The sequence below is a fragment of the Physcomitrium patens genome, chromosome 2, assembly GCF_059467195.1.
Source record: "Physcomitrium patens ecotype Gransden chromosome 2, ASM5946719v1, whole genome shotgun sequence".
Classification (NCBI taxonomy): domain Eukaryota; kingdom Viridiplantae; phylum Streptophyta; class Bryopsida; order Funariales; family Funariaceae; genus Physcomitrium; species Physcomitrium patens.
The window spans coordinates 25,151,968-25,163,701 of NC_143411.1; positions in this window are offsets into that span (position 1 = coordinate 25,151,968).

An 11,734-nucleotide genomic window follows, 5' to 3' on the forward strand; every position below is an offset into this window, starting at 1 on the left:
CCTCTGCCATCCTCTCAATTCTATTTCATTCTATACAATCTCATATCATTATATTTTTACTTCTATATTTAATTACTTCTTAGATCTTCTTGTCAAGTGAAGACTAATTCTTTTGTTTCTACACCCACTTTTTGCCATCTGATCCAAATTTATTGATTTTGTTTCATTTGACCAAATAACCCTCTTCCAATCGTCCACAGTCCATTCTTTATGCTTCAGAGCAAAAACTAAGTGTTGTTTCCAATGATGGATAGATAGTAGTGGTTTTTTTTTTTTTTTTTTTTTTTTTTTTTCTTCATTACAACTTTCATATTCCATTTATTAAAAACATTTCAAATGGTTGGAATTGATAAATGATTATTGATAATATTTTTAAGATTTTTAGCAGCCTCAATATTATTTTTGCCCTTCTTATTATTGATTTGGCAAATGATTGCTCTTTTATCTACTACAATGAATTTTTTTGATCTACCTAATTTAAGGTTTTTCTTATAAAAAGTGATATTTTTTGCTAGTCTAGATATAATAGCTTTATTATTGCTAGATTTACAAGCAATTTGGCCATAAGATTTTTGAGAATAAAGAAGAATAGAGGTGATGTTGTCTTAAAGAGAGTAGGGAATGGATCTCATAGTTGTTCAAGGAATTATCAAGGACATAAGAATCTGACAAAAAAATATGTAAAGATTCAAGACAAAGAATGAGATTGACAAGTCTAAAAAAGATTTTAGAAGCCTATGGAACTTTTTAAAAGATTGTAGAAGTTTCTACAAGTATTTGAAAGGTTCTAGAAATGTACAAAAGATTCTTAAAGATCCTAAAATGTGGTAATTTGAAATATGTCCGTGCTAAGAATTGTGATTAAGAATAGTACTTTTATAACTGCTAGTAAGCATTAGTGATACCATTAGATTAGTAATATTATTATCATAGTAGATCTGATAATGATAAAATGATGTAATATTGAGTAAATGATAGAATCCAAAAATTAGACTCCACACTCAAAATATTGTTTCAATACTACTCCAAATTAGATTGGTCATAGCTCCACAATTACCTAATAGATTCTTTTCAACTTAGGCTCATTTAGTAATTGTAAAGAAGTACTTTATTTTCTATACAAATTACAAGTCATTATTCACAACAATTCATCTGTAATACACCATTTTTTCTAAAATATATCAACATTGAAACAATTTTTTGAATCATTGTATTATTATTATACTCTTTTCTTCCTACAAATAAAATTAATTACCTTCCAATTAACTTTGATGCACTTAAGTTAAGTGCATCATCACTTTCACCTCCTCTAAACTTGTACATCTTCAAGTATGTGCGAAAGAATTAGACCACAATAACTTTGCCATCAAAATCAGAGTCATTATAAATTATATCACTTTTGAACCATTGATCAAAATTTTGAGGCTCAAAAGCCTCTTAATCTTCTATATAATTCATTTCATTTTGCCACTTAAAGACTTTAATTTGCTTTTCTGCAATTCTAATCTTCAATGGTATTCCATCTAACTCTCAAAGAGAATAAGTTGTATTATTATGCACTTCAACTACCATATAAGGTCCAAACCAATGTCATTCAAACTTACAAAGAGTAGAATGTTGGTGCATCAAAATAATATCATAAATCAAAATCTAATCACCTATTTTAATTGATTTAGACCTCAATCAATGAGTTTTATGAAATCTCTCTTTATTATTTAACCTTGTTGCTTTAAGCTTCTCCATAGTAATTTGATGATCTTCAAACAATCTTTCTAGTTGATAAATTTGAAGTTCCAACAATCTCTACCTATCAATGCCATCCTTCTAATACAAATTCAACTAAGAAGAAATAGATTCTTTTGTAGGTATTAAAGACATTTGTTCCAATATCAATTCCATTGACATATATCTAGTAATTATACTATAAATAGTCATATTTGTGCATAAAGTAAATGACAAAAGCTTAAGCCATAATCTTGCTTGACTTCTACATGATTCACCAAAGCTTGAATGATTGGAGGGTATCTACTTTCATTCTTATCATTGACTTTGGGATTATAGAGGGTGGTCAATATCAATTATATCCCATATCTTATAAAGAAATTATGTGCCTCTACCATATCAAGTTCACCTTGATTTGCTCTCATTCTCTCAATGCTCCTATAACAACATATAATATCTTCCAAAATAAACTAATACAACACCTCTATAGAATTTGACCTCAATTTCTTCCCTTCTACATAATTGGAGAGTTCTTCTCTTTATAAAATTAAATACTTCATGCCTCAAAATCTTGTTGGTATAGAAATCAAATCAATTATCCATTGAAAATTAATAAGAAGTGAATAGATAGGACATAAACCATCTCTATACATCACCTTAAATTACAATTTGTATTCTTTACAAGAGGTTACAAACTCCTCTACATCCTTATATAAGGCCTTCTACCAATATTATTCTACAATCTTAGTGTAGGTAGCTCAAATTCTTCTATGCCCACACCACAATGTATCATGAAATTTACCTCATACCTTGTGTTTGATCCTCAAATCATCCACCACTATCAATAATACACCATCTCCCCTCTTTAGCATCTTCTATATGAATCCATTACATAAAAGATAGTTGTAGGATTAGTGCCTAATATCCTTAAAGGTCTTGTCCAATTAATCTTCTTGCCTTTCCATTGTGCTCAAATACAAGCCAATAGCTTTCAACCTCTTTTCATACAAATCAACTTTGAAGGATAGAACCTCATTACTTTGATCTCTTTTACTTGTTGCAAATGAAAATTCTTAGGCTAAGGCTCCATCTTTCTCTTAAGTACCTAGCCCTAGACAACATATCTACGATTGAATTTTCTTTCGTCTATAACATATATCAAAATAGAATTTAGAGACTTAATAAAAATAATCCATTTAAGTAAAGGAATATCTAGTGTAGTACAATTGGAAATCATTCCAAGTAAAGACAAATAATTGATCTTCAATACCTTATCAACACCTATTAAGTAATTCTTCTTAGTCTTCAATGCAATAAATGCACCTCAAAGCTCTTTTTTTACTTGTATATAAGCTCTTTGCCTCTTAATGAGAATCCTTGTTCTAAACCTAATTAAAAATTGATTATTATCATCATTATCTTATCTAATAGTCTATCCAATGGTTATGGAACTTAAATCAATTGTCACTATTATCAATCTTCTACAATTATAGTCTACTTGCCTTAACATTGGTGGTGATTTCAAAACTACTTTTAATCCATTTATAGCCAACTCTTGTTCTTTGTTCCATACAATTTTTTATTTTTTTTTCAATAATCAATAGACAATTTTTACAATATGAATATAATGAAGAATTCTTATATCATAAAATACACACGTACCTAAAAATCTTCTTACCATCATAGAGCTGTTACATACCTTCATCCTCTACTATGGCATCTACCTTATCTGGGTTTCATTTTTTCCTATAGCTTTTGCATAAATGTCCAATAACCATAATTTTATTAAATCCAAGTGTAGACTTTTTAAAAAATAAAGTGAGATTTACTTCTTTAAATCTTTTCAAAATACGTTCCATATCTTCAATATGTTTATTTAGAAATGTATGATATCCATCTTCTTCCAAAGTCAAATCCTTAGCATCATCTTTGCAACCTTTTATTAGAACATAATCCAAAAATAGTATGATCTTCTCTAATACAAATTTTCTTAAAATTTGGTTCATTCCATTTTGTATAAGAGCGACAAAATTAATTGTATCTTGTAGCAAAGTACATATATGTACTAGATCCAAAAGAGTCTTTATAATGGTTAGGTTCATACTCTCCTCTGCTCATTAAAATTGATTTTAATCTAGGTATAAATCTTCATTAGAATAAATAGCATGCTCCGCTGTCGGGGTAGAGAGGTTTTGCCTTAAGAAAGCGTTGGGCTTCTGGCTATCACTAATTGCTCAATCAAGCTTAAAATAAGAAAACCCTAATTATATATATATATATATATATATAAGTTCTCCTTTTGGAACAATTACACCAAATACTTAAGTCTTAAATAACCAACAACATCCAAAATATGGTAGAAGTACTCTAAAACCTTGTATATCCTTGTGTGGAAATTCTCCCGAACCTCAATACCTCATACCTCTTGCTCCAACCGTCCAAAAAAGATCAAAATTCACATGAAGTACTGATATGTTGATGTTAATTTGTAAAAAAAATTTCAACTCCAAATTCGTTGCGGATCTTGAGATATCTTCAAAACCCTAACAGTCGCTTCAAACCCTAATCTTTATATATCCGCGCGCAATTTTCTTCATATCTCACAAACCATAAGTCTAAATGCCACGAAACTTGTATAAATAGCTTTTTAACACAAATTTTTACATTCTCCCAAAGTTTGAGCCAAAATTTCATTCGAAAACTCAAGTTATGGCTCCTAACATTACTTTGAACAAAACCACTCACTTACTGCCTTTGATTTGAATGCGTTGTCTTTAACTCCCTATAACTCCTTTACATAAACTCCAAATGCAAAATTTCCTTCGCAAAAGATGTATGTCTTGAAGTTGCCCTTCCAGCCGCACCTTCCGATCTCCAAAAGCTTCCGTAAAACTCCTCTTAAACTCAAAAGAGTAACAGTAAGTCTCAAATTGACACCTTAACTTCAAGCGGCTATAACTTATTCACCCTAACTCCAAACCCTATAAAATTTGCACAAAAATTGTAGCCAAAACCCTAAAATTTACAACCCTTGCCTCTGATTTCCTAATGGCCTCTTTGAAGTCGCCGAAATCCTTATCAAGGTCGCGGACAGCCTCCTAAAAGCTCATTGGGCATGGATTTCGACCAATGGGGATGAAGATCCTTATTTCTACCTTCATCCAACCATGCCTTGGTTTCATCCCTCTCAATTAACCTCCTATTAGTTTAAATCTTCATATTTAGGCTTCTACCTTCTCCCAAGGCTTCATACTAAACATTTAGGTCCTATATATATATATATATATATAATGTCAAAATCAAAAGAAATAAAGAAACAAAGTAAAGTTTCTTATACCAACTCTTTTTAATTTAATCTACTAGCCACTCTAACACACATCTAGATTTATCAACATATAATATGTTTTAACTAATTTTTACATACTGTAAGCATTTACAGTATGACATCCACCCCCTCCAAACTTGCACATCCTCCGACATGTGCCAATCTGACCATCTTTGTTTGCTTCATTATTCCCATTTCTTTTCCATCTTCCACTTGATCTAAACCAAATGTTTTAAAATTTGGAAGATCACTTGAAATAAATCTGCCATCTCTTCTCTTAAATGCCTTGATCCTCTTTCCAACTATACGTATCTTCAACATTGTACCATCTAACTTTCAAAATATATATGTTTCATTGTGTTGCATTGTTGCAACTATGTATAACTCAAATTGTCTTTAAGCAAATTTCTTCTATGTGTCATATTGGTATTTTAAATTACCATTAAAAACCTCTATTCACATATCTTCCATATTATTTGAAACTCTCAATATCTATTTTTGGTTGATATCAATTGACCATTTTTTCCTATCAAAAAGTCTCCTAGATATGATTTTTTTCTCAGAGTCATGAATAATCAAAGATAAAATCATATCTTCAAGCTCTCTAAGCTTCACTTTTTTCCAAAATAAATGATAATAATCCACCTTCCTTTCTTTACGACACTTAATGTTATAGTTATGAGCATAAATAAGTATCTTTGTATCCTTGTGAACCATCTTTTCATTTGATATTTCTACAACCATGAATTCTTGAATTTGGATGGTCTGGGCTCCTTTTGTTAGGCCTTGCGCTCCTCCATATTCAAATTCACCTTGATTTTGGATACATATTGTATCCATAATAACCCCCGTATTACTCATATTTATTCTAGTAAATATATGTAAAACCTCATTTTTCATTTTTCCATTGAAAAACTCTTCTATTTCTTCAACTTCTTCTTCTTGAGCCTCACTAGAGCCAATTTTTTGCTCTTCCTTGTAGCCATCATTAATCATAGGATCACACATAAGAGTAAATACTTGGCCAATTTCTTCTTCTTCTTCTTCTTTTTCTTCTTCTTCCATTGTGTGAGTATCCAATGCTTCTACTATAATAGCTTCAACTTTGGATTTCCATGTCTCATCTTTCTCCTTCTCTTTGTCTTTCTTCCACCATTCTTTTGATATTGATATATCTCTAGGATAAGTAGAAGAAAGCACCTTCACTAGCTTTTGCCCTTCATAAGCTTCTTGATTACTTGGAGACCACTTCTTATTTTCAGGCTCAATAACATCTTCTTCATGAATAGCTCTACCTCTTTTTTCTTCAACCATAGCATCATGCAAATCATCATCACATTTATTTCCACATAAATATACTTTAATACTAATAGCATCAACTGGATTATTCCACCCAATCATTTTTTTGATAGCTTCAGCTCCTTCTCCTTGTATGGCATTATTCTTTGATGTTTGTTCCATCTGGGATTTCTTCAACTCTGTCATTTTTACCTTCAAATCCCGTATACCCTTAATTAATTCTTCAAGAGTGTCATCCTTAACAGTCTTTATTACCCTTTGAGGTGGCACTAGATTTTGAGATGTAGGCATTGACTCCAATCTTGATATTAAACTATGAGTGTTAATCTTCTGTTGTTTAGCCAAAAGTCCCACTGTCTCTTTTACTAGCTTCCAATTATTTGTAAAACCACTCTCAGATGTCTTGTCTCCTAGGTGAAAGAATAATTTATCTTCCAGGTGTTCATCAACTACTTGTAAGAATAATCCAATTTTTCTTGTTTCCAATAGCTACCTCTCTTGCCGTGGCAATTATCCAAACTTTGTTTCAAATTTTTTGATTAATTCATTTGGAGCCATTTGATTTCCAAGCCGTTGCTCAATCCACTCCAAAAAAGTCACCTTGGTCATTCTTTCTGAATCCTCCTCAAAAAATTCATCTTTCAATATTTCTTCAAATTTCTTCCATAACATAGCCTCTAAATGCAACTCTTGCACTCTCTACCTTATTTCTGGTATCACTGCCAAATCAAAGGTAGTAATCATCTTCATTTCTGGAACTTGATGCACCTCCATTTTACATATGTAAATCGTTAAGAACTTGGTGATATTCCTTCCATCAAACCTCCCAATCTTGTCCACCACAACTTGTAAAGCCTTAGTGGTGATCCTATCTTCTCCATGCACTTGTTGCCTTTTCTCCATAAATTGAGCAAATGCCTTGAATAAATCATGGGCACCTATACCTCCTAGTAATCCAAACCCTGGATTTTGATCCCCCATTTTAACTTATTGAGGACATTAGTGCCTTAAGGCTCTCTCAGTAGAAGTACCAAGATGTCGGGGTAAAGAGGTTTTGCCTCAAGAAAGCGCTGGGCTTCTGGGTGTCACTAATTGCTCAATCAAGCTTAAAATAAGAAAATCCTAATTATATATATATATATATATCTATATATATATATATATATATATATATATATAAGTTCTCCTTTTGGGACAATTATACCAAATACTTAAGTCTTAAATAACCAACAACATCCAAAATATGGTAGAAGTACTCTAAAACCTTGTATATCCTTGTGTGGAAATTCTCCCGAACCTCAACACCTCATAACTCTTGCTCCAACCGTCCAAACAAGATCAAAATTCACATGAAGTACTGATATATTGATGTTAATTTTTAAAACAAATTTCAACTGCAAATTCGTTGCGGATCTTGAGATATCTTCAAAACCCTAATAATCGCTTCAAACCCTAATCTTTATATACCCACGTGCAATTTTCTTCATATCTCATAAACCATAAGTCTAAATGCCACGAAACTTATATAAATAGCTTTTTAACACAAATTTTTACATTCTCCCAAAGTTTGAGCCAAAATTTTGTTCGAAAACTCAAGTTATGGCTCCTAATACTACTTTGAACAAAACCACTCATTTACTGCCTTTGATTTGAATGTGTTGTTTTTAACTCCCTATAACTCCTTCACATAAACTCCAAATACAAAATTTCCTTCGCAAAAGATGTATGCCATTCATTATAATAATCTACAATAGATGATTCAAGAATTTTCATTATGACCTCTTCTTTCAATAAATCTACCAATTTGAAAAGTAAAGCCTTTGGCATCAAAATAGGCTTAAAGTCCCAAGGTACATATGAAATGATAAAAATAACCGTAGGTACTACTATGCTAGCATCCATACAACTAATTTCTTCATGTGCAAATGCAAATGCCTTATCATATTTGAAGAACATCTTTAGAAACTTCTTTCTTTCTATCTTGTTCAAAAAATCATCCCTTCTAATCTTTAACTTACCCAAAGACTCTTTAGTAAATTTGTGATCAATCATTCTCAATCTCTTCAATCTCGACACTAAATTAGCTTATTTGATGTGCTCTTTGGTGTCTTGAAGTAATTGAATTTCCATAGGCTTTATCTTCTTAGCCATAGTTTTATACTAAATCTATACCTTAACCTCTTGCAATATCACATGACTATCAATTATCTCAAGCTTTTTAGAAAATTCTAAAATCTCCTCATATATTTACCTTAAGTGAAACTCTACAGTAAAATTATTTCTTTTTTTATCCATATATAAATTTAATTCCTCTAAAATCTTTACATAATCATCTTCAAATCTTTCTTCTTCAATAACATCCAAAATACATTCACCACTTGAAATTAAATGCAATCTTTTTAAATTTTTTTCATATTTCTTCATCCAATTATTAAAAATATGATCTAAATCTTTAGTCTTTTAAAATCTCAAAACCTCCAAAATTCTCAAACCAAAAAATCCATACTCAAAGTTGCTTGAAGAGACTTTTATCTATATAATTTCTAAGTTGCTTCTTGCTTCTCTTTGATTATTGTCTTTATCATGGCCTTAAGTAATCACTTTTTTTTTTTTAAGTGGCATCTCTTCAAATATAGGTGCACAAAGTTGAAAAAAGACTAGTTCTATCTCTTGGTCATTTTTTTTTCATCAAATAAGAATCTAATGCATTTATAATAAATATCTCCACCATCATTTGTCTCTTTTTCTCGATGACATTAATGATAAGCTCATGAAAGTCCTTCTTTACAATGCTAAGTATTTCCTTCAAGGTGAACTCAATTTTTGCATCAAAAATCTTTTCTTCTCAAATTTTCTTTATATCTATAGAATAGATATTAGTTTGTTTTTATAAGATATTGATAAAATAGATTAATAGTCCATAGAATAGTCAGTTTAGGAGGATGGATGATTGATTCAGTTATTAAAAGTGGTTATTATAGGATTACGGTTAAAATCTAGAAATCAATATTAATTATATAGGAGTTGTAGAAGTTTGTTGGGAGGCGAGACTGTGATAGTCATGAACCAGGGTTAAGCTTGGTGCTTCCTCTTTGTTTTTTTAATTTTCTTTGTTGTTGAAGAGTAATGGATAGTTTTTGAATACTAAGAAGTGAGTCTGTGGAATAAATCAGAGATTGATTTATGAGTTATTGATTATATAATTGGAGTATTGAGTGATTGAATTATATAAAATGTTATTAGAAGATTGATTATAGATGGAAGATTATGATTGTTGTTTATTGAGAGTTGTGTATGTGTGTTTTAGCAGAGGAAGTCTGTGATTATAGGAATTCTGTGAATTCAGATTGGTTGGAGTGAAGTTTGTTATTCATGGTGTTGGATGGAATTTATTGAATTTTGAGTAGTCTTTTGAGAGTGCAGGGTAGCACATTGTGGTTATCAGTTGATAAAGGAGTATTCTTATAGGAAGGAAGCATTGTAGTGTTTCTCAGTATTTTAGTGGTTCGGAATATAGTTAATTGTGTGATCCTAATAAGTGAAACTCATGTGCTTAGTCTTTCCCTGTGTTTGAATTTCCTTATACATGTTTATTCTGGAAGGAATTATAGAATAAGTAAAACGACAATCATATTTTGGCACCGTTGCCGGGGAATGAGAATAGCATTGAGTATTTGTCACGGCCATAATCATGTAAGCTAATAATTACATATAGAAATAGGTAGAAGTAAGTAAAAGTAGATAAAAGTAAGTTAATTCTATAATATTTAATATAGAAGCTTCCTAGAAACTTCCTAGATGCTGCTTTGACTTCATAGGTGTCTTTAATTGACTTTTTGGATTAGAAACGTGGTCAACAAGTTGGCCATGTCCCACACATGTTGTTAGCTTGAAGATCAAGCTAACTATGTGGCCCACACGTAAAAAAACTTGCCTTATAAGTCAAGGCATGTGTCCTACAAAGTCAACACATATTGGAGGTCCTATAGAACGTCGCCATGTAGCCCCTAGTAAGATAGTATATATAGAGACAAGAGTGAAGGCTTCTTCACTTTTGTCAACTCCTTTCTTGCTTCTAGTCCAGGTTCAAGAGTCTTTAGTTTCTTATCTTGTGGCAATAGCCATTCCAGTTTCCTTTTAATATATCTACTTGTTTATATTTTGACTTGTTATATCGAGATAGCCTTTTTGTGTATATTTTCCCTCATCGAGTCTTTGTCCTTGACAGATTGACAAGAGTACACTTACAATATCAGAGCTTTGTTTTTTCTTGAGTAAAAGTGGATTATTCCTTTCTCTTGACAAGACATAAGCGTATTAGAAGTTTGCGGATTACCCACTTCTAAACTGATATTGTTCTTAGTATCTTCTTTGTTATCAAGTCTTTCTTTTCTTTTGTCTTGAGCAATATCAAACAAATTTTTCTTCTTAGTGTCATTATGGCAGAGCTTGTTGAAATGAAGAGTGCAATGGCACAAATGCAAGAGCAAATGAGGGAGTTAATGCTTGCGATGCATCAACTCAATTTACCAACACAGAAAAGAACAAGAATAGCAGAAAGTGGAGATAAAGAGATGATCGGAGCTGCTTCAACATCTACAACAAATCACGTTCCTTCCCCAATTGTACAACACCTTATAAGCACTAGAGAACCAAGAATTGCCTTACCTGAGAAATTTGATGGTACGAGATCAAAGTTTCGAGGGTTCATCAATCAAGTACAATTGGCAATTGAACTTCAATCGCAAAGCTATCCAACTCCAGGATCACAAGTCAGGTTTATTGGCACTCTACTTTCTGGTTCTGCATTATCCTGGTTTTCATCTTTTCTTCAACAACGAAATCCAATATTGGACAATTTGGAAGCATTTTTGGTGGAGTTTCGATCTATGTATGGTGAACACGATGCAACTCGTGTTGCAACAAATTATATCCGAATTCTACGACAAGGAAATCGCTCAGTAACAGTATATGCTTCACAATTTCGACAACTTGCAATTGACATCAAGTGGAATGATGCTGCACTCATCAGTCAATTTCTTTATGGATTGCAATACGAAGTAAAGAAATTGATGCTCAACTTACCTGATCCTCAAACTTTGAATCAAGCAATCGATTTTGCGGTAAAATGTGATAATCGACTTTTCGAATTTCGGTCCGAGAATCATTCACGGGAACCTCAACGTTATTACTCAATGGCAACATCAACATCTTTGCCAAACGTACATTCAGAAGTAGAAGACATGCAAATTGACGCGGTACGTTTTAAACCCCTAATTGAGCAAGAAAAGATTCGTCGTCGTCAAGAAGGATTATGTTTATATTGCGGAGAACCTAAGCACACTGCTCAACATTGTCCAAAGAAACGACGCAACTATAAAATGAGGG